Raw genomic sequence first — 22,928 nt, forward strand, 5'->3', positions numbered from 1 at the left:
ATTCACCTCTCTCTTTTATTAGTCAAGAGTCGTCCCAGAAAGCTTTAAGTTTTATACCTCCATAGTGTTGTCACCCAACCCTTTTGAACAGTCATTGGACAAACCTGAGCATTCAGTGAAACCTGGATCAGCAAACCTGGATCCAGTCAGATTGGACCTACGAAGTGGAGATTATCTTCGATGTTTTCCATAGCTCCAGCTTTAATTTCACCTCTGAGGAGGCAGAGACAACTGTTTTTTCAGAAATGAGGTAGTGACTGCAGCAGTCTTGACGACTGTAGGAAAGGTATAAGCCATTACAAGACAGGACAGGCCAAGCAAAGCCCAGTGACAGAGATGAATAGACTGGTTCCAGCACACTTTCCTTCTGTCCTGGTGCATAGCGAGGTTAATGTGCAATAAGTGGTTCTTGTATGAGGAGTGTCATGGTCATCATCTTTACTATTACCAAATGTGACCTGCTTCTTTCTATTTTCCTTAGAAATCACAGAGAAATGCTGTGTACTGAATACCAGTATGTGTCACATACCAAATGAAGCCCTTTACTTTATTCTTATGAATATAGTGGTGTGATCATCCCAATAATCTATATTTTATAGGTGGAGAAACTGAGTAGTTTATCCAAGATTCCAGAGTCAGTAAGTCAAAGAGCCATGATTCCATTCCAAGTAGGCTAAGTGCAGAGTCTCAGCTTTCCTGAATTTATTATACTTCTTCCCCAAATATCCCCTAATATCCTGATGCACCTTTTCTGAAAAAGGGTAGAACTAAAGTTGGAGCTGGTATAATTTGTAACATTCTGTACTTCAAAAATACATGCAATGCCTGTGACAACATAAAGCTTCATAACCACCCTAAAACCCACTCTTGTAGGGACACACTCTCACATTTACAGTCCTATCAATTCCTCACTACTAGGGACACCTACTTCTCATTCCCAAATTAACAGAAGAAAAATAATTGATCAAAGCTATTTCTTAAACAAGCAAAAGTAGTGTTTGTGGACTGACTTGCAGTTGAAGCCATGACTGTTTACTTCTTCCTGAAAAGAAATGTAGAATGCACTCTGTGTGAGGGTGGGTTTCCTTGTATAATTGGGTAACTATCAGAAGTCTTCTGACTTTGACCACCTGTCTCTGTACAGGCTGCTGTAATGCACCCACGTCAGCTGGGTGCTTCACCACAGTGAAGTTGATTTCACTGCTCACTAAGTACTTAATCAGTTAAGAAATCTGACTGCTGTCATATTTTACTATAACTTTCCAGGGAAACCATTACTTCATCCAAGAACATACCTGAAGAAGCTACTCACTGTACTCCAAATACAATAATAGCATCTATAAAATGTACCTCTTAGTGAATTCACCACCAATATAATGTAGTTATCAAATCACTATCTGAGTTCTAGCCCTGTCCATTCTAGCAGTAAAAATACTTGAGTGTATGCAAGATACACAAAAATGTTGGGGCTGATTCACAAAGATAGTTTGGACAATATGTATTTTCCTATTTATGAAACAAGATAGTAAAACATTAGCTATAATTCCTGATTTCTGGTGGCTGAAGAATTTTAAGACTTCATTCCAATTTTTAATGAAAGATAACCACAGAATGATAAATTGAGGAACTATCATCAAGTGTATTGTGTGTAAGCCACTTTCTGTGTGTTCTCTGGCCTATTGGCTGAATGCTGATATAGAGTTGCAAAGTAGAATACAATACTCCTGTACTGACTGTGATCTGAGAGCAAACTCTTAATTTCTCTAAGCCTTACTGACCTATCTGTAAAGTGAAAATTAAAAATTACCTATCTTATAAGAGTCTTGCAAAGGTAAAATAACCAAAACTCAAGTACTTAGCATATTTGACTCAAAATGATTTGCCAATTGTTACACATGTAGATACAGGAGATTTTTTTCTAGATACACACTGACTTTTGACTTTTATGCCTACCTCTGCATTTTTCTTCTTAATAATGTTTAAGATCATCTGAGCAGGGAATAAAATAAGGAACTGTAAGCTAATGAATGCGCGATTAATCATAAATAATTTTTGAAACACACTAACATCTTAAATTGTGAATAAAAACAATTTAAATCATTAACACAGAAATGGTATTGAAGTTTGGAAAATTCAAAGAATTTCAGAACTAGAAAACAATTGATATAAGTCTTCTACCTCACAGAATCCTTAATACCAGAAGGGAGGGAGGTGGGCAGAAGAAAGAAGATCCCAAATAGAAAAAACAAGGAAGTCATAGAGTTTTTGAAAGCAGAATGTAGTAGTATGAAAATCATAACACATGAGAGGTATTCAAAAGAATTTGCCCTTCGTCCATAAATCTTCACTGAGTGTGTAATATACAGAATCTCTAGAAAAATAAGGTGATAAACATGGTTTCTGCCTTTCAGAGAATTTCAATGCCATAACAGGGTTATTAGTGTCTAAATCCATGCAAGGAAAGTGGGGCACAGAGGAGGAAGCACCTCTATCTGCTCAGCAAGGGGGTGGCAGCTAAAATGGTCTTAACAAAAGAGGTAACAGGTGGATTGAACTGAATGATGAAAGTAATTGGCTGGGCAGAATGAAAGAGAGAACATTCCAAGTAGTCAAACCTGCATGCACAAAGCCACAGAGGCTTGAAATAGCTTGGCATACTTGAGCAATTGCAAATTTGAGGCCATGTTGATGCATACGGTTTGAATCAAACAGCGAGCAGTAGTTCTTTCTTTAGAGGCTGCACTCTCTGTGAGTTCTGTTACAAAGCTTACTTTCTTACACTTTGCATGTGTTCTCCAGTCATTCAAGTCCTCATTAATTTGTGACATCTCTAGAAACGTTCAGATAATTCAGCTTAAATGACTCCCCCTGTCACTTGCTATAAATGGCTTTACTAATTATATCTTAATTTCTCAAATATGCTTGTTTTTTTACAATTTATTCCTACTAGTTCCTGGAGAGCAAATGCCTACTTTGTTTCCCATAATACCCCCATTGCACTGAATTCTACCTAACCTGGAGTAGACACTCAAAAATATGATGAACAAATCAGGTAGTTTAGACATGTAAGCAAAAATACAGGGCATGAAGGGATTTTAAGACCTCACACATTGTGTGAGTTCAATAAGAGGACAGGAACCACTGATGATAAGTAGATAAGAAATATATATATGTATGTATATGTGTGTGTGTATAGATAGATAGATTGGGTTATTGTGATTGTATAGAAATGTGTTTGAGAAGAATGAGACTACTTTGAAAGCTTTTGAAGTAACAAAATTAGGGCATCCCTGTGAAGATGGAGATGTGACTGACTAAAAACATTTTAATTATATAGGCCTAAGGGGGAGAGGGAGATCTAGGCTGACTCTCAAGTTCACGACATAGTTGATAGTTGGGTTTTCTAAATTTTAAGGGAGTCAGAGAAGGAGAGAGTACAAAGACTATGAAAGCTGAAGTAAAGGCATTGCAATGTGGAAAACACTGGTGATCATCAGAAATACAGGATACGTCTCATCTGCCACCAACAGTAAATGAATAGCAGTGGCTATTGATGTCTGTTTCTCTATTCACCTTGGGCTCCAAGGTAGGCTCCAAGAGGGAATTCTCCAAGACCTATGTGAATACCACAGCTCACAGGAGCAAGCACTGCACCACAGCTAATTTAACAAATAGCTTCCCTTGGTGAACCATCAAGCAAGAAGTACACATACAATTGCACCTGAGGAGAAAGCCCATGAGATGGATTTTGCACAAGCCTTGGAAGTCTGGGGTTAATTGGACAGAGAATTCCAGAGTCTTAGATTCCTGGATAATTAGTATTTTACAGATTCTTGGACCAGTGAGAATAAGCACAGCTGGAAGAAGTTCAGAGCACTGGGATCAAGGGAAAGGCCACTTCTGCCTGGGTATTGCATCCATATTGGATGGATTGTAGGAGGAACTACAGAATACATCCTGGTATTTTGAAACCCTTTAGAAATAAAAACCAGAAAATTCCCTCTTCAGAAGTCCCCATCAAGTTCCAATGTTTCTCATTCACTCTACATGATCACAAGTCCATTCCATCATGACACCAATCATCTGACTAGGAAGACTGTAACTGACTACTTGTCTTATCTTTCTCATGTACTATATATAACCTGAGGAGGGAACTAGACCCCAAGGTCTGAGAAGAAAGAAATGGTGGATCCTAGATGAAATAAAGCAAGATAATGCTACATTACAGATAGGAATGAAGTCAGACTTCAGACTCAAAAAAAAAAGGGAAAGCCAAAAATGAACTATCATCTATGAAGCAGCATGTGGAAGTCTGGCCATAAATGAAAGGAAAAATATAATTATAGCAAAGAAACAAAGAGAAGATCTGCTGGTAACTTTGCAAGAGGAGTAGAAAAGTATGCCTGTTTCAATATAGAGGGGAACTTCTAACTCTAATGTATATGTAAAGCTTGTTGGAATGCAGCTTCTGATTCAGCAAGTCTGGGAGTAGAATTTGAAACTCTGCACTTCTCAAAAACTCTCAGTGGTGTTGCTGGTACATGGATCTAAACTAGAGAGAAGTAAGGTTACAGGGAATTCTGTATTAGAGGGAACTTGCATAAGAAAGAAGAGATGAAAATTAGCAATTCCTGGACAGCACCCCTCTTCAGTCTCTAGCAGAGAGCCACAGGCAGTGTGATGGGTTGTTTGGGGGATATTCCGGTGTTCTTTGAAGAACACTAGAAGGACATTCTGGCCAGGTACTTCTCCCACATAAGCATGAAGCAGGGATGTTGAACCACTACCCACTCACACTTCCTGTGCCCATGCTCAATGAGGACATGGCTCTCGTGATTGTGTGCGTGTACGCACTTTGGATTCTTTTGACCACTTGCAGACAACCACAGTTTCAGTCACATTGTTAGTGATTCCCTCATTGCCTAAATTTAGTTCTTTAGACAAATAATGAAATTGAATGAAACAGATCTGAAAATCATATAAATTTACCAAGTAATGAGGTGTCTGCACCTTAGGGTGACAATGCTATGAGGTACTTCATTAAAATAAGGAAGCAATCATTAGTGAAAACTTATTTCTGTAATTTTTGACCTAAAACAAACATTATGTCATTTTTTCCAAAGTTACTGACCTCAGCAATGACTTTTCTGAAACAGTAAGTGAGATACTGTCACGACAAACATTAACAATGCAACATTTTGACTGAAGTTTTAAAATGCTGCTTGTAAGAAATCTTCTGTCCCCAGGGTTTCAATTTACTATTGAAAACAACATAATTTGCAAGTATAGAATGTGTGTCTTAAGATTGGACCCTATTATTCTATGGAAAGAATTATTAGGCCTCTAGACACAGAATTTGTCCTTTAGACCTGCTGAAATTGAGTACAATTTTTTTCTTCTTGCTTTCTTATGGCTCCTGAGTTCACTAAATGCTCAGCTTACTGTCAGGGAAACAGGAAAGAGTAACAAGAAATCACAGGAATAAATCTCCAAAACCTGATCTTGAATCTGCAAGTAATAAGTTAGTTTTTTGTTTTACTTTTTAATCTATATTAAGCAACTAAATCCCCCTCCTCCCTTTTCTCTTACTTCTCATATCAAATCTTTCATTTCCTTTGTCTGGACTTCTTTTGACTGCTTCTTACCATGTTTGTCTCTACCTCATCTTTCTATCTCACCTCTTAGGTCACCTGTTCAGAAAGGTTTTCTTAAACTCCCCTTCATAAGATGGGGCATTTTATTGTTCTCTTTCACTTGTATATTCCCTTCATAGCAATAAGCATAAACTGTATTTTTACATGATTAGTTTCTGCCTCCTTGTTAAGACTGCCTAGTATATAAACTCAGGTAGATACTCTCCCTGCTATGATTGTAAATCAGAACCCAGTAGTATATTCCATACAATTCACTCTTGGTCATATGTACTGGCTGATTATAGGAAGAAAGAACATTTCATAAACTGATTGAACACAGGAATTCAGTCTTTGAGCTCCATGCTTAACATATAGGAGGTATTCAATAAATATTGGTCAAGTGAGTGGATATGTGATTAGAGAAGTGTCTACATGTGAATGATTTCACTCTTAGCAATCACAGGAGACAGAAGAAGAAGCAGACACCAGACAATCATGTTACAAAGCCCATGTATCCACCAACCACAATTAACATTTTATTTTGTTTGATATTTGTAAGGTCTTTCCCCGGTCTTTCCAAACACATACAACACATGCTTTACTGAGAGGGCATATCTAAAAAATCCTGCAGTAGAAAAAATTAATTTTTACCAAGGTTTCTGTTTGTATCATCCTATGCTATTATGTCCAAAAACTTCTCTGTTGTGCTCATGGGGATCACCCTTAGGAAGAGTTGACAGATACTTAGAAAAACCACAGATTTTTTTTTTTTCACCACGGTGAACCACTTTCCTACTAATCATAACCAATAACCACTCTTAGGTATTTCACACCTCATGCCATGTAGTTCACTTTTTAAATACTTTTTACTTAGAATATGATCTACAAGTTTGTCATAATAAAAAAGAGTCACTCAGACAGTGTTTAAGACTTGGAGTCCTGATCCCATTCCTAGGACCCATGTCTGACTCATCTGATTACACATGTGACCATGAATTAGGAGGTTTGACCTCTTTAGTACCGTGACCCATATCATGAACATAATAATGTTTAACTCATGGGGTTTTCCTTTTCACTAAATGAAGAGAGCCATGTAAGATGCTTGGCAAAGGGCCTGCAAAATAGCTAGGACTTGATACTAGCTACTATCAAAACTTGATATTCACTGTTTAATTATAGACAGAAATTCCCAGTTATTTGGAAACAAATAGAGGGGAGAAAAAGAATGTTTGCCACTTGCCTCACAGTCATTCAGGAGCTATGAACACCACCAGTACTCTTTCCTGATCGAGTAGAATAAGAGGAAATTCTCTACAACACACTGGAATTCCCCCAGGAAGGGGAAAAGCTTCTTCAGAGTTGTACTGTGCAGCATCAACTGTTTTCTCTGTTTTGCTAAGTCATGCTGTTGTGTTTTCCCCATATTACTTGATCTTTCTAATTCTGCCTCAATAGTTAGATGTTTTAATACTGTTAGATCACAGTATTATTGAAATGAATTGGAGTAAGAGAAAAATGATAGCAGTCACAATAAAAAGAGATAGAGCTATATTTTAAGATAGAATTTTAACAATTCATCAGAAAAGCCATTGGCATGGCAATCTTTCTAACATACTTTGTGTGTATGGGTTTACAAATGTGACAATGTTTTACGAAGTTACTATCTGAAATACTTTTATTACTTACCTGCTTTCAATATTTATTATATTATAGATGGCTCAGACTCTTTATTGTCTAGCACTCTCGCTAGAATTTAAGTTCTGCAACAGTAACACATTTGGTCGTCTCATTCATGGCTGTATCTACAGAACATAGTAGGTGTTCAGTAATCATTTGTGGAACAAATGAATATCCTTTAAAATCTGTGAAATACTAAGCTAAGATATACTTACATGCATAGCACAGATTTTAGAAAAACCACTGGTTGAACTCAGTAAAGCAGCAGTGCAGTGTGGTATAACTATCACCTGGAGATGTAGAGTGCAGATCTGTTTCTGCCGCCAAATGTGAGAATTTAGTAGAGTTTTCACACATGCCAAATGAAAGACAATATGGGAAGCCTTTTGACTTCTGTTCTTGGTTCAGTAATATAAAAAAGTTAAATTTTGTTTACTGCCTATCCCCAACCAGATTGTTTTTTGGGGGGTAGGGCAACATTATGGGGGAATGGGAACCTGGGTAATGGTGGGAGGAGATGGAACAGTGTCTTCAAACAAATACTTTCACCCAGGAAATTATTAGTAATTAACAGAGAAGTACAAGATAATCACTGAGATAATTTTGCTATTCGATTATTATCTATAAAAAAATTAACTCAATCTTTTAATTCCCTTTCTACAAAAGATATATCTGTTTATTTCTACAAAATAAAGCAGAATTTAGCTGGAGACATTATTCTAAGGAGACATAAAACTGGATAACAGGTTAATAAAAATGTTCAACATCTCTTATTTTAAGGGAAATTAAAATCAAAGCCACAATCATTTTGTATCTGTAAGAATGGATATTATCAAAAAGACAATAGAAAAGGTTGGTGAGGATGGGTTGAAAAGGGAATTCTTGCACAATGTTGATGGGAATATAAAAATTAGCATTGTCATTATAGAAAATAGTGTGGATATTCCTCAAAAAAATGAGAACAAAAATGCCATTTGATCCAGCTGTCCTACTTCTATGGATGTATCTGAAGAAAACAAATTAATTTGAAGTGTTATGTATAACCTCCTTTCACCACAGAATTACCATATCCAAAAGTTGGAAAACAACCTAAGTGCCAAGGAGAGGTGGAGATGTGGAATATACACACAATGAATATTACTCAGCCACAAAAAGATGAAACTCTGCCATTTGCAACATGGATTGTCCTTTATAAAGGGCATTTATGCTAGTGATATGATGGAGAAAGACAAACAGCATATTATTTCATGAATATACAGTAGGCAAAGAAACAAAATAAAGGAATAAAACAAGGTCTTTGAGAAAAAAATATGGGACACCAGAAGAGAAGGGGGAAAAGTGGAAGGTAAATCAGGCAAAATGAGACACTGTATGTTGAATGAAAACTAGGCTTTTGGTGGTGAGCATAATGTAGTATGTACAGATACTGACTTACAATGCTGTATACCTGAAACCTATATAATGTTATAAGTCAATGCTACTTCATTAAAAAAAAAATAATAAAAATTGTAGAAAACAATAATGTTTTGGTATAAGTGTTTTAATATTCAGCAAATATGTTATAACTTGAAGTGTTGCTTATACAAGCTTTTTTGAAAACTTATGAAACATAAAAATAAGCATATAAAAATAGAAAACTAATTCCTTCCACTCATTATTCCACAGGTTTTAACTGAAATTTGCTTTAATAATGGGCTTGTCTCCCTCAAAAGCTTCATGAAAGGTCCACACTGTAATACAGTAAATTTTTTGGGCCTATTTTAGAAAAATTTATAACCATATTACATCATGCACATGTAACATTATAGTAATTTTGAGAATAAGTGATAATGAAAATTTTTTTTGTTGTTTTTAGAGTATCTGAAATGCATTATTTAATGTGATCTGGAAAAAATAGTGCAAACCAGTGTAACAGCTATATCTTAAAATTTTTAAATAGTAATCCACTGTTGAAATACTAATCACAATGTATATTAATGAGTTGAAATGAAATTACACCACAAAATGTCTAAATTAATATAAAAAGAATCAAACTTCATATAAGTTCCAGCTCTTACCCTACTCCACTCCAGAACTTCCTTCTTACAAGCTCATGTGGAATAGCAGTTCACTTACCATGATATACAAAAGCTGGATTAGAGTGTACTATATAAGTATAAAAGAATGTGACACTTCTAAAGTTCTTAGTAACCACTAAGTAATAATTTAAAAGAAGAGAAAATTAGGATACCTTTATATTCGAGTCAAATTAGGCAGAAAGGGGAATCATTTACTTCAGTCTCTTTGATACAATAAGAAGAGCATCTGCTTATTATAATAATGGGGCAAATAATTTACTACGTTGTGATTTATCACTAGTAGTCCTATAAGTCCTGTCCATTACAACATGAAAACAATTCCAGCCCTTTGAAAAAAAACTAGAAATGAATTATGGATGAAAAGTGAATCAAAGTTACAAATAGAATGTTTCATTGAGAGAAATAAAAAGGAAAAGGTCAATCCTAAAATGCTATCATTTCAAAAATAGCATATTTTAACCCATTTCCTAAAGCAATATAATTCATTGCTGATTATAATATTATTAGTAATATTATTCTTCACAAGTTACCAATTGGTGTTGGAAGCAACACTGCATAATAAAATGAGTATGAATAGACTCATTTAAATGGAGAGACTAATTCTAAATCAGACTACCAATTTTTAGTGAAGAATTTGAAACAACTTAATTCACCTCCCCCGAGATACATGTTCTGGGCTAGCAAACATGGGGGCAAGACCACTTGCTCTGATTTTGTTGGGAGGATTAAAGAAAAAGCATCTGGCACCATGTTAGTATGTAATGGACATTACATTCAACACACAGTAGTTTTCCCTTTTCCTTTTCTAGATATATAAAGTGGATACAAATACAAAACAGTCCAAGGAAAGTTTTTTTTTTCCATGCCTATTGAATAAAATTTGAACATTACAATCAATAAATAGATTGAATTGAATTTGACAGTCAAAATGAGTGATCTTTAATCAGCAGGGTTTTCTTTTGTTTTGGATTTGTTCTGAAACAGTAAAAATAAGAATTTTAATGGAAATACAATAATAATTGATTTTAATTCCTAGTTTAATGAACATCAGTCACAATAACCACTTCCTCAAAATGGATTGAAAAACATTTTATTCATGTACAAATAGAATATATACAAAATACTAAAATCCAACGGAATTCTCATCATTACCTTGGTGTAAGAAAGACATCATAAAATTTTTAGACAAAAAACTGAATTCTGATTAGTTTTGCATCTTGTGAGTGTCCTTTACTGAAGTGATAGTGACTTCAACATGGAAGACACATTCAAAACAAAAGTAGACTTAAAAAGACTTTATTCTTCCTTGTTTGAATTTTACCATCTATTCTAAGAATTTGTATATTATAAGCCTGTAGTTTCTGTTTTAAGAACCCATAATATGTTCATTTGAAAGTTATCGCAATGGAAAACATAAGGAAATACCTCTCTCTCTCCACATTTTTGTGCCTCAGATACTACAAGATCTCAACAATTCTTATTAGATAAATTGACAAATAAATGATCTGAAAACCACTTCAGAGATATTAAGTAAAAATCTAGGAGGTGAGTCGCATATTGGCAGTTATTAATTTCAAAACTAAAGGAAAGATAGTAGGAGACTGAAGAACTGTGCAAAGGGAGGGGAGTGTATTTGTGCTCTTGAAAAAAAAAAAAGATTCGATGTTATATGTACTATATCCAGAAGAAAGAAATTATCCAAAATCATATTGAAAGTACCAGATGCTGAATTTGTTCAACTGGAGTCTAGGCATACAAAGATGACTTGCTTTCAACAAGTTGATAATGTGAATGGGAAAATGGATCCATCAACAATCTAAAATAAAGGTATATATAAAATAGAAGTGCATCTATAAAATATAAATATACTTATGTGTAAAAATATATGCACATAAAATGTGATATTCAAAAGCAGGGATGGTCAATGCTGCTGGAGGGACAGGGAAGGGAAGAGAGAGGATAGAGACATCTTCCGAGGAGATGTCTTAATTGAATCTGAAAATAGGCCAGAGGTTATTGGTCCTACAGGTAAGGAAGAAAATGCAGCTATTCAGCAAAGAATGCAGAAGCAGAGGAGTCCAAAACCAAAGTAGCCCATTTTGGCAAAGGCAGGGAGGCCTAATAATGGATTGAAATGGATGGAAAGTGGGTGTGAGTATGGGGACAAGATGGGGGGATTTTGTTTGTCATATCAAACAAATGTGGGTTTCACATATCAGACTAGTGGCGTTCAAACTATACAGGTGTCAGAGCTTTCTTATAAAATAAAAGCTTTTTTCATCTAGACTTCCACTTAAAATTTCCTCCTTGAAAAACAGTTCCTAACCTCTGTTATAAGCAATGAGCCTGTACAAAATTTTAAGTTGAGCACCATAAGAACAAATTTGCACTTGAGAAGTCTGACTTTAAAAACAAACAAACAAACAAAAGTCCAATTTTATCTTCAGCGAAAGTGAAAGGAGACCAGGGGCAAATTTTAATAATTATGTTAAAGTGAAAGATCTAGGGAGCTCATTCCAGTGTATCAACAGGTGAGAGCAGGCATTGAACAGAGTCAGTGGTCTCTCTGACTCTTAAGACTGGATGATGTAAGGTGAAGAAGCAGCAAATCAGTCCTAGCATTTAGCTTGAAGTTCTGTACATATATAAAGGAGGCATATCAGGCTTGGGTACAAAAATCTGAGTTGAATTTGAAGTACTGTATTTCATCTAAACAAATACGTATATATTTTTTTATTTTTTTTAAAGATTTATTTATTTGTGCATACAGAACTGGGGTACAGGCCAGGGGCTCAGGGGCAGCGAGAGGCTTCACCACAGACAGAGTGGGGAGCAGAACAGGCAGATCTACTAAGTACACTGCTGAGGGGAGCAGCGGGCGGGTCAGGAGAGGTCTGCCACGCCATGTGTTCACCTCGGGGCAGGCAGCAGGCGGGAATCGAACTCATGTGGAAGTGGCTTTAGCTTCTCAATGCTTGCTTTAACCAGCTGAGCCACCAGGGAGGGCCACAAATACGTATATTTAAAGGGTTAAAATAAAAAAGTAGGCAAGACAGAAGTCGACAAAAGATAACAGTTTTGAGAGCTCATGACAGAAGCGCTTTCCACCACTACACCCCATCCCCCTCCTTCTCTTACACTCCTGCCATTAGTGAAACCATCTGGTATTTTTCTTTTTCTTTCTGGCTTATTTCACTAAGCATGATCCCTTCCAGAGCACGGGACTATGGTGATGGCACAAGAGTGGTGGGAAGTCCACAGGGATTACAACCAAGATGGAAAAAGCCACAAAATGAAGAATGTTGTAAAAATTAAAAAAAAAAAAAAAGTACATCTTTAGAGGCTTATATCTAAGAGAGAACAGGACTATAGGATATTATGCTTTATAGACATCTGGTTCTAGATCACCTGATTTTTCCAGAGTTTCAGAAATACAGTTTTTGAAACTAAATAGCAAAATTAAATTTTAACTAAATTGATATTAAAAGGCCATGTGATTGATTACCTCTGTTCTAGGTAGATACTGAGCAATTAATATTTCAGGCATAAAATCCATTAAAAGAATGGACTAGCTGCTCTGCCTATTCTCATTCTCACTAATGAGGGTTTAAAAATATACTGTATAGTTAGGAATTATTGTCAAATCCTCTTCTTTTCACCTTCAGCTTCCACAACTTGTAATGCTACAAGCTGAAAGCTGAACACCAAAATGATTAAGAAAAAATATATGTGAAGGCTACTGTATAATTCATCAATGTAGCAAAGACTGAAAGATACAAAGTCTTCTAGCATAAATTCATTACAAATTGAAATACACAATAAAATTTAATTTGAATACACTTATGTGAAAAAATTTTATGTAATTCCTTTCACTTATTAGAGACACCTGTAGAACATTTAATTCCTGCTAATATAAATGAACAAATCACTATGTTTTAAATCATTTTATGGGATAGCATCATTTGATTGGAGGAGGACATATTTTGGCAGTTCAGTCATGACATATTCATTCCATATTGCTAGATCATAGATATTATTATTATCCATCACATGAGAAACACATCAGGGTCCAATTCTGAGCCAAAGTATTCTGCAGTAGAAACACTGCATGTGGCACCAATATTTGTCACACATCAACGGAAGGATTTAGAATAATTTACTTGGGCTGTGAATCCTTCCCTAACAAAATTTTCAGTCTGTACCATGCAGTACTTTCGAGACTAGATTTTAATAACTATGTGTTTAGGTGAGTGTGTGTGGGAGGGAGAGGTAGTGTTTCTTACAACAGCACACACACACAAAATGCCTCAGAGGCAGACAGAGCTGACTTTAAAACCTAGATCTGCCACTTATTAATGATGTAACCTTGGACATATCATTAAATATCATTTATTGAACAGCTTCCAAATGCCAGACACTGTGCTAAGTGCTGGTTATATAAGAGTGTACAAGACATAGTCATTGCTCAAAGGAGCTTAAAGTTTAATAGAAGATTCAGAAAAGAATGAGCAAGTTCAACATAGAATCTTAAGAGCTATAGTAAACGTAAGCAGAGTGTATTTTAGGAACCTAGAAAAGTCATATCTATTCCAATTTTAAATTGTCAGGTCTCCTAGAGGAAGTGACATATAAGCTGAAATACAGAGGGAGAATAGCACTAGGCAACTGAAAAGTTAAGGCAGAGTATTTTTAAAGGAGGAAATTGCATAGGAAAAGGCCAGAAATTAAAGGAGCAACTAGAACATATGAGGACTTACTTATGGTCGATAAGGTTATAGATCTATATAAAACAGAATGCTAGCTGGACAATTCTCAATGTTTATTATAATAAAAAAAAATGTTGGAAGAAAAGTCAAAAATGAAAATAATAAATTTGAAGAGTCAAAGATCTTGCCTTATGACTATGCTTCATTTCTCCTTTTAACAAATGGTTATTTCAATCTACCATGTTTAAGAAACTATAGGTCACACTAGCTTCGACTTCATCTTCCCAGTCTCTATCCCAATGAGGCAGTCATGCAGAAGAAAGACCTGGTATGTGATATCCTTCAATGCTGAGGTTGGCCAGGCTGCTCTACTATGCTTCCATTGAAAAAGAGACGAACCCAGAACAGAGGAGAGAGAGGAAAAGTGTCAGTGCAGTAGTACCTGAGGAATAAGCTTGAAGAAAATTAGAGGATAATCCAGTTCCTATTACTACATCAGGTCAGAAATAGAAATCAAATCTGTCTTTTGAAAGTGGATTTGATATTTAGAGACAGTTTTGTTAAGCATTTACTTAACAAAGTTAGTTTCTTCTGGATAGCCACAACAAACTCCTTTCTTCACCTTCAACTCCTGATTTTAATAAAATAAAATACAATATTTGATATAATATACTGCCAAATTCCTTCTGCTGGAATCCTATTGCTTCAGGGCAGAAGCCATCTTGGAATGGGGTATTTTAGGAGACTCGGGATTAGAAAGTGATATTCAAGATGGCTGTATATAAACTTGTCTCCTTCCATAAATGTCAATTTTAAGAATTATCCATGCATGAAAATACCTTCACAAAAGCTAAGGACTCCAAGTGATAGGTTACAGTATCTAGCTAATAAGAAGCATTGATGAGGACGAGAAAGTTTATATGATCCCAGTGCCCTTCTCCCAAGTCCAGGAAGCCCAGCTCAGAAAAAATGTTTCCCGGTGGGGAAAGGAAAATGAAGCAAATAGTTGACTTCCCACAGACCACAAACCCCATTTGCCCTAGCACTGTGATAATACACAAGGGAGCCCTAGGTAGGTTCCTGCACATCCAGGCTCCTTACTGACCACAGTGCCATGCCAATTCCTGCAGCCCCAGGATCTTGGTTCACCCAAGTGTCAAACCAGTCAAATTCTACTGTTTGGCCCTAAAGGTGACAAGCTACAAGCCAAGTGCTGCAGTCGCGGGCTCCAAACTTGCCTGAGCATGGGACAGTCCCAAGGAAACAGACAGCAGGCAATTCTTAGTTGACCCCTGTTCCTAGTCAGCCCTTGCAGATCCAAATCTCAGGCCTTCATCATGGGCCCAAAGCCCCCACCAGGGAAGCCAGGCCCAGGTGGGTCCCTAATGAGTCATGAACTTCAACAACAGATTCAACGAAACACAAGAAAATGTGACCTAGAAGACCTGTCATTTGAAATCTATGAGAGGAGAAAAAAAAGAATTAGAAAAGAAACTATGGGGTATCACTAATCAAAATAAAAAGCTGCTCTGGTAAATTCTACAGATATTTAAATATCAGTTAATGCAAATCCTTCTCAACTCTTCTTAAAAATTAAAGCGCTGGGAAGACTTCCAAACCCATTTATGAAACCAGCATTACCCTGATATCAAAACCTAATAAGGATGTTATGAGATTACAATAGACCAATAAACCTAACTCACAGAGATGCAAAAATTCTCAACTGTTAGAATTCTTAAATGAATTCAGTGAAGTATACAAAATACAACAAACAAAATTTAGCTACATGTCTATACACTAACAATTAACTATCTGAAAAAGAAATTTAAAAAAAATCCCATTTACAATAGCATCAAAACCAATAAATACTTAGGAAAAAAGATAACCCAGAAAGTAAACATACTATCCTGAAATAGTTCTTTTTTGTGCTATTATCGACTCATCACCACTAGGCTATACAGATTCTGTCCTGTTCTTCCTCCCATTTAACTTTTTTTTTGTTGTCTTATATTATTGTTCTTTATACTTCTGAGTATGTATTATTATTCATCATCTGCTCAAGATTTTATCCTCTTCTGTTTTATTCTTTTCATGTAGGAACTTCTTTCAACATTTCTTGTAAGGTAGGTCTGGTGGTGGTAAATTCCACTAATTTTTGTTTGTCTTTGATAATTTTGCAGGATAAAATGTTCTTGGCTAGCAGTTTTTACCTTTTGGAATTTTAAATATGTCATTCCATCTCTTCTAGTCTTGGAAAGTTCTGCTGAGAAATCTAAAAGTCTGAAAAATGTGCTTTCACATTACATTCTTCCTAGCAACCTTGAATATTTTATCTTTATCACTGATTTTGGTAATTAACCAGTGATGTGTTTTGGTATATGTAGTTTCACATTTAGAAACTTGGTTCTTTCAGCTTCCTGGACATCCATGGCTAAGTGTGGGACGTTCCCAGTCACTATTTCTTTGAATAGGGTCTCTGCTCCCTACTCTTTCTCTTCATGTTCCAGAAACCTCACTCTCATGCTTTCTTTGCAAATGGAATCTGTTAGTTCTCATTGTTTCTCTACTTTTCCTAAGTTTCTCTACTTTTCCTACATCTTATTCCTCTTCTATTCTTTCACTTGGTTCATGTGTATATTTGTACTTTCCATTTCCAAAATTCTCTCTTAAGCTTCAGTCTACTTTGTCTACCTTTCATGTTAATTCTTATTTCATTCAGCATTTCTGTTCATGTTTTTTAAATAGTTTCGATCTCTGTAGTGAAAACTCTGTTTCTGGATTTTTTTTTTCTCAGATCCTGAACCTATCTTTCTGTGTTTGATGGAGCCTCTAGCACTTCACTGAGTTTCCTTATAATTATTATTCAAAAACCTTTGTTAGATCTTCAAATTCTCTGTCCTTTAAGTAGATCTTTTGACTTTTATTCCATTCTAGCTTTTCCATCTTGTGTTTGCATGTTCTTTGTTCCCTATCATGTATACTGCCTTAGTTGGTATTTCTGGTTGGGGCAATATGGCATTAGTTTTGTTTATTTCTCTTCTTTGCTTAACTAGGTAGCAGTTGGGGGGTGGGGGGAGCCTAATTCCTGGGGGTTCTGCCTCCTTCTCACTGATCTCCAACAGTGAGGGGGGGGTCTCTGCCAACCACACTGGTGACTGCCATATTCTTGGAGACTAAACTGATGGACCCAATGCCCATGTGTATGTATGTCTGCTCTCCACTCTCACTCAAAATAGTCTATGCACACAGTCTGTGCAATGCCCTGTCTCAGCCCAACCTATCCAACTAACTAATGATTTACATTCTGGTCACCATTTCCCTCTCTCTACCTGTTCCATTTCAGTGACCCAACAACCTCAAGTAAAATATCTGTGAGTCAGTCCTACTAAGCCAATCACAAAAGTGTGAAATTTCCTGTAGCCGACATCGAGGCTTTTTTTCTCCTGTTGTATTTAGGGAGAGATTTATAAAAACCTTCCCATTCCATAATTTTGTGGGCAGAGTGCTCAGAGTTCTCATTTTCAAAGAAAATCCTTGAAAGCTTCCTTTGAAAAGAACCTAACCTCCAAACCTAGTGCCATCAAATATGGATACATTTTTCATGAGGTATGCCAAGAACTGACTCTTCCTAGAAACAGACTACATATCTAATGAGGAAAAAAAAACAGAGCACAAATACAAATCCTTTGTATAAACAGATTTACTTTTCCTCATAGTCATACTTGTTTTACTTTTTAAAGTAACATTAATAGAATAGGGAGAAATGTACTTGGCGGTATTCAAAATTCATTAAAACTAGATTGTGAATTTTTTGTCACCAGGACCAAAATGTCTTCCTGAGAACAGTGATAAGAAATTAGAATGCCTCCCCTTTTTTAATAAGTTTATACGATTGAGGTACCTTGTATGCCCCTTTATCATTAACCCCCATTCCTAAGTGAGTCATGCCACCTGCAGGTTCCAAGAAATTTCACATATTTGAAAAGACCCTCTGGAGCCGCAGGGAGAGAGCAGTGTGCTGTTCCAGATGTCACTGCTACTGACTTTGATAGGGGATACAGCATAAATGAAATGCCCATCTTACTTTTTAAAGAGGTTTCATAAGGATTCATTTTCTAATTCTACTACTATATCAATGATGTTGTATAGTTTCTACATCATTTTATTAAGTAACTATGATATGGCTTTTTCCTATAATATTTATGCACCCATGATTGTAGTAGACCTTGGAGAACCTTTCTATCTCTTCTGTAATAACTTATCAGAATATTCAGATGTATCTATAAGGGGATTCAAGTCAGATTTTTCACTCCTGCATCCCTATACTTAGCACAGTGTCTGACACAGAACAGACTATTGTAGAAGGGAGTGGAAGGGAAAAGAGGAAAGATTTAGAAATCAAACATGAAGCTTGCTGCTCTTAAAGGAGTAAACTTCTATAGCTGTCTTAAAAAAGAAATTAAATAAAGCTGTCTAATGTTCTTTAAAGTTTTTCTGAAAAACCTGAGGAACATTTTAGCCTCTTTATTGCTTTTGTATTATTTGACCTAAAAGAGTAGACCTGAACCTACTTTTAGAGAAAATGTCATATAATTTTAAATGTAAAAAATATTAGACTTGATTATTCATATAACTTGGGCATATTCTACTTTACTTGTTGTTTTCAAAGGAAATCCTCCTATTTTTCCTGTCTAACACAAAAGTAGCATACTAGGATAGGTATTCATAGACCAGAGCTATCACTGAATGAACAAGTCACTGCTATTAAACAGAAATTTATTTTAAAATAGTCCTGCTGTTTGAGGTTCAGCATATATTTATGAATTTTTCAGTTTTTAACTTTGAACTTAGTGATATTGAAACAGTGAAATTATGATAATCTCAGTCATTGTATTAATCAGTAAATTTCAATTCAAAATTCAAGTCTATGCAAAACATTCAAATCAAGAATAAATTAAAATCTATGCAACAGAAAGGAGGGAGTGAGGATAAGGAAGATGAGGGAATGACGAAAAAGGAAGATATAATATTACATATATATAATGTTAAGGTGTTTGAAACTTAAATGAGAATATCTGATCTTTCAGCTACCTTAATATTTAAACAATGAATCTGTGTCAAGAAATTAAGTTACCACAATGAACACTACACAAAGGTATGAAAAGTTTAACTTGTATTTTTCTGTTTATTTTAGTGGTAAAATTTTTTTGAACCTAAAATCAACTTCTTTTCTAGGTTAAAACAAGAACTAAAAGTCCTTTTCCCTCCTCCCTCTTCCCTCCTCCACATGGAAATTCTTATCTAACTACATTCTTTTGTTATTAATTAATTATTTTGTTCTGCTCAATCTATTTCTCTCTCTGACCATTTAATATGGAACCTATCCATGACCAAACTAAAATGTTCACTATCCTCTAATATATTGTGCTGTTTTGACCATTTTGACAATTCAGAAAAAAGTGAGAGGTGACAATTTCATATATGAGAGAAATTGTAATACTGGTAACTTACTTAGAAAATAATTATACATGACGTTCATTTTATTATTTAATTTGCAACTGAACTTTGTGTATAATTATTTTCTAAATAATTCAAGCTATTCAATGTATTGTATTCTCATTCAAAGGCTTGAAAGGTGAGCTACTCTCTACATTTTTACAGGTCAGTGAGATAAAGTTTTTATATTCACTCTTAGAAATATGTAGCTATTACTTTTACTTTATATTCTTAGTTTACTTTCTTGTTTTTGAACACATTTTCTACTTATTATTTTAATGTGTTAAATTATTTTTATCATGTCTTTATGATCTTTAAAAATAAATATCTAATTTAAAAGTATTCCTGACATAACAATAATTCATAATATTATTGCCATCATGTAAAGTGTCACTTTATTTTGTATTTTCAATAACTGGAGTCTCTGGTGCTTCAAGTCTATTTTGACATCTATTTAATTCATTTGCCTAATAGCCAAGTTATGATGAATCATTTGTACTGTAAAAAAAATGATAATAGTCCTGTAATAATCTTGGTTGCAAAGACGTTTATTTCCCACATTTAGACTTTCATAGAAATCTAGCAAAGAACATGAGCAAGCATTTAGATAATAGGATTATAAAAATGCTTCTGTACTATTTGGTCATTTATTGATTTAAGCTGTATTTTTAAGATGTCAAATATTCTGACATAATGAGAAAAGTTCAATCTATGATCTCAGTGTTTTCTCTGAAACAAAGTTTGTGAAAATACCTATCTTTGGGCACACCTGGTTAGTGGAATATTATCATTAATATTCTAGCTAGTGGAGGTATTATACATCTTATGTGAAGCGTTTCAATAAAAACTAGATTTCAAGCCCTCCCTGGTGGTGCAGGGGTTAAAGCTATCAAGTTTTTGCAGCTGCTGTAACCTGAGTTCAATCCCCCCCCACCCCAAGAAGGTGACCCACATGGCTCAGCAGACCTCTCTTGTCTCATCCACTGACCTCCCCCTCAGCAGTTTATTTCAGTAGAACTGCCTGTCTCTGGTGAATCCTCTCACCCTCTGCACCTGTGGCCTGTTCCCCAGTTCTTGTATGCATAATAAAAATAAATCTTTTTAAAAAAATATTTATTTATTTATTCATACAGAACTGGGGTATAGGCCAGAGATGAGAGGGTGAGAGGATTCACTAGGGTCAGAGTGGGGAGCAGAACAGGCAGATTGACGAAGTACACTACTGAAGGGAGCAGCGGGTGGGTCAGGAGAGGTCTGCCATGCCATGTGGTCACCTCTGGGGCAGGCGGGATCCAACTCATGCGGAAGTGGATTTAGCTTCTTAATGCTGTGCTTTAACCCACTGGGCCACCAGGGAGGGCCGTAAAAATAAATCTTAAAAAAAAAAACAAAGAAACAAAACTAGATTTCAAATCAATTAATATTTGAGCTCTACTCTGCACCACATAGTCTATATACTCCTACTTATAAAATCTCATTTAAACATCAGAATTATTTACTATATAGATTTTTTAAATGATTGATTAAAAAAAAATCAATGATCCAGGACCTTGTCACAGATACCAAACTGATGAGTGAAAAATTCTGACATTAAAAAAAAAGTTTCATCTGGACTGTATTTAATATAATAAATAACAACCAGAGATATCAGATATTAGCATTCATTATATGCTGTGCACTTTCCTTATTTGTCACAGCCTAATAAGATTATCTTTGCTTTTCAGATAAGTTGAGAAACAAAAGTTTAGGCAATTGCCCACAACTACCCAGCAATTAAATGGTGAAACTGGGATTGAAATTCAAGCCATCACCTGGCTTCACTTAAATTATTTCTGCAATAATACACTGATTCAATTGTAACTAAAACTGGCAAAAACTAAAATTCAATCTATATGAGATGATTAGGCAATAATTCGGCAGCTAACACTTCATCATCACTATTAAGGACTACTTTTGCTTCATATAAATGAGGGGCTGGTTTAAGAGTTTTTTGGTTAGGAGAGAGTCAATAAATACAAATAGTTGATTCAAATTTTCACTTCATTTATATTTGAATAATTGATATTATGTGCTGTATTTTGAAAATTTTGGCAGGATAAAGAGTTTTTTATACAGCTAGAATTAATAAAAATGTCTTTACTGGATTCAGCTAAGAAAAGAAAACTGAACAGACCAACATAAAAAATATTAAACAGAAATATACATTATATATAGAAATTCAATTTTGTGGAGTGAGGTAGTCTGTAAATAGGGAACTATGAAATCTCATAAATAAATTAATATATACATATTCACATTACATAAAGAACAGTTTGGCTGGGTTTCCCTAAATAGTCTGGCCTTAACTACAGGAAACAGCATATTTTTAAATCAACTTTTATATGTAAAATATATAATGCCCCCACTTTAAGTGTATCGTCAATGAGTTTCAACACATATGTAAACTTGTGTTACCATTATCACAATGAAAATACAGATTTATATAACCCCAAATTTTGCTCAGCTCCCAATGCAGTTAGTCTTGCTTTTCACTATTAGTCAACCACTAGTTTCCTTGTATCATTGGAAACTGCTTTTTTTTTTCTACCCTAGAGCTTTTTGTCACATAAATGAAATAATAGTACATATCCTTTTTCTTTTGGTCTGTTTTCTTATGTTCACCATACTTATGAGATTTATTCATGCTGTTGCAATTATTAGCACATTCCTATTCACTACTGAATAATATTTCCTTGTATTTATCTACCATCAGCGGTTTATCCATTCATTAGCTGATAGACATTTGGACTTTTCCAGTTTTTGAGTAAAGCTTATGTAGAGATAAGTATTACTTCTCTTGGTAAATACTTAGGATGTAATTGTAGGGTTATATAAGTACATGTTTATTGTATATGAATTGCCAACCTCTTCTCCAAATAGGTTGCACCCTTTCATATTACAATTAACAATGTATGAGAGCTTCAGCTGTACCATATGTTAGTTATATTTGGGCTTGTCATTATTTTTTAACTTTATTCATTTCAGTGAATATGAATTGGCTTCATAATTGTGATTCTAATTTCTAATTAGGAAACAGTTTATTTTTGAAGAGGACTAGATTAGCAAATGTTAATCCTAGTTAAAAGGGTTGACACCAGAGTCACATATGATTCAAAATCCCATAGCTGGTAATTATTGTATGTATAACTATGAAAAAATTGTCGTGTATACTTTATGCCTCAATTTTCTCCTCTGTTAATTCACAATAAAAATAATACTATGCTCAGATTTGGTTTTGAACATGGAAGAAAAACTTAAAGCATTAAACTTGGATTATAGTATTCAATAAAAATTAACAA

The sequence above is a fragment of the Condylura cristata genome, unplaced genomic scaffold (assembly GCF_000260355.1).
Source record: "Condylura cristata isolate star-nosed mole 26May11 unplaced genomic scaffold, ConCri1.0 scaffold00005, whole genome shotgun sequence".
Taxonomy (NCBI): domain Eukaryota; kingdom Metazoa; phylum Chordata; class Mammalia; order Eulipotyphla; family Talpidae; genus Condylura; species Condylura cristata.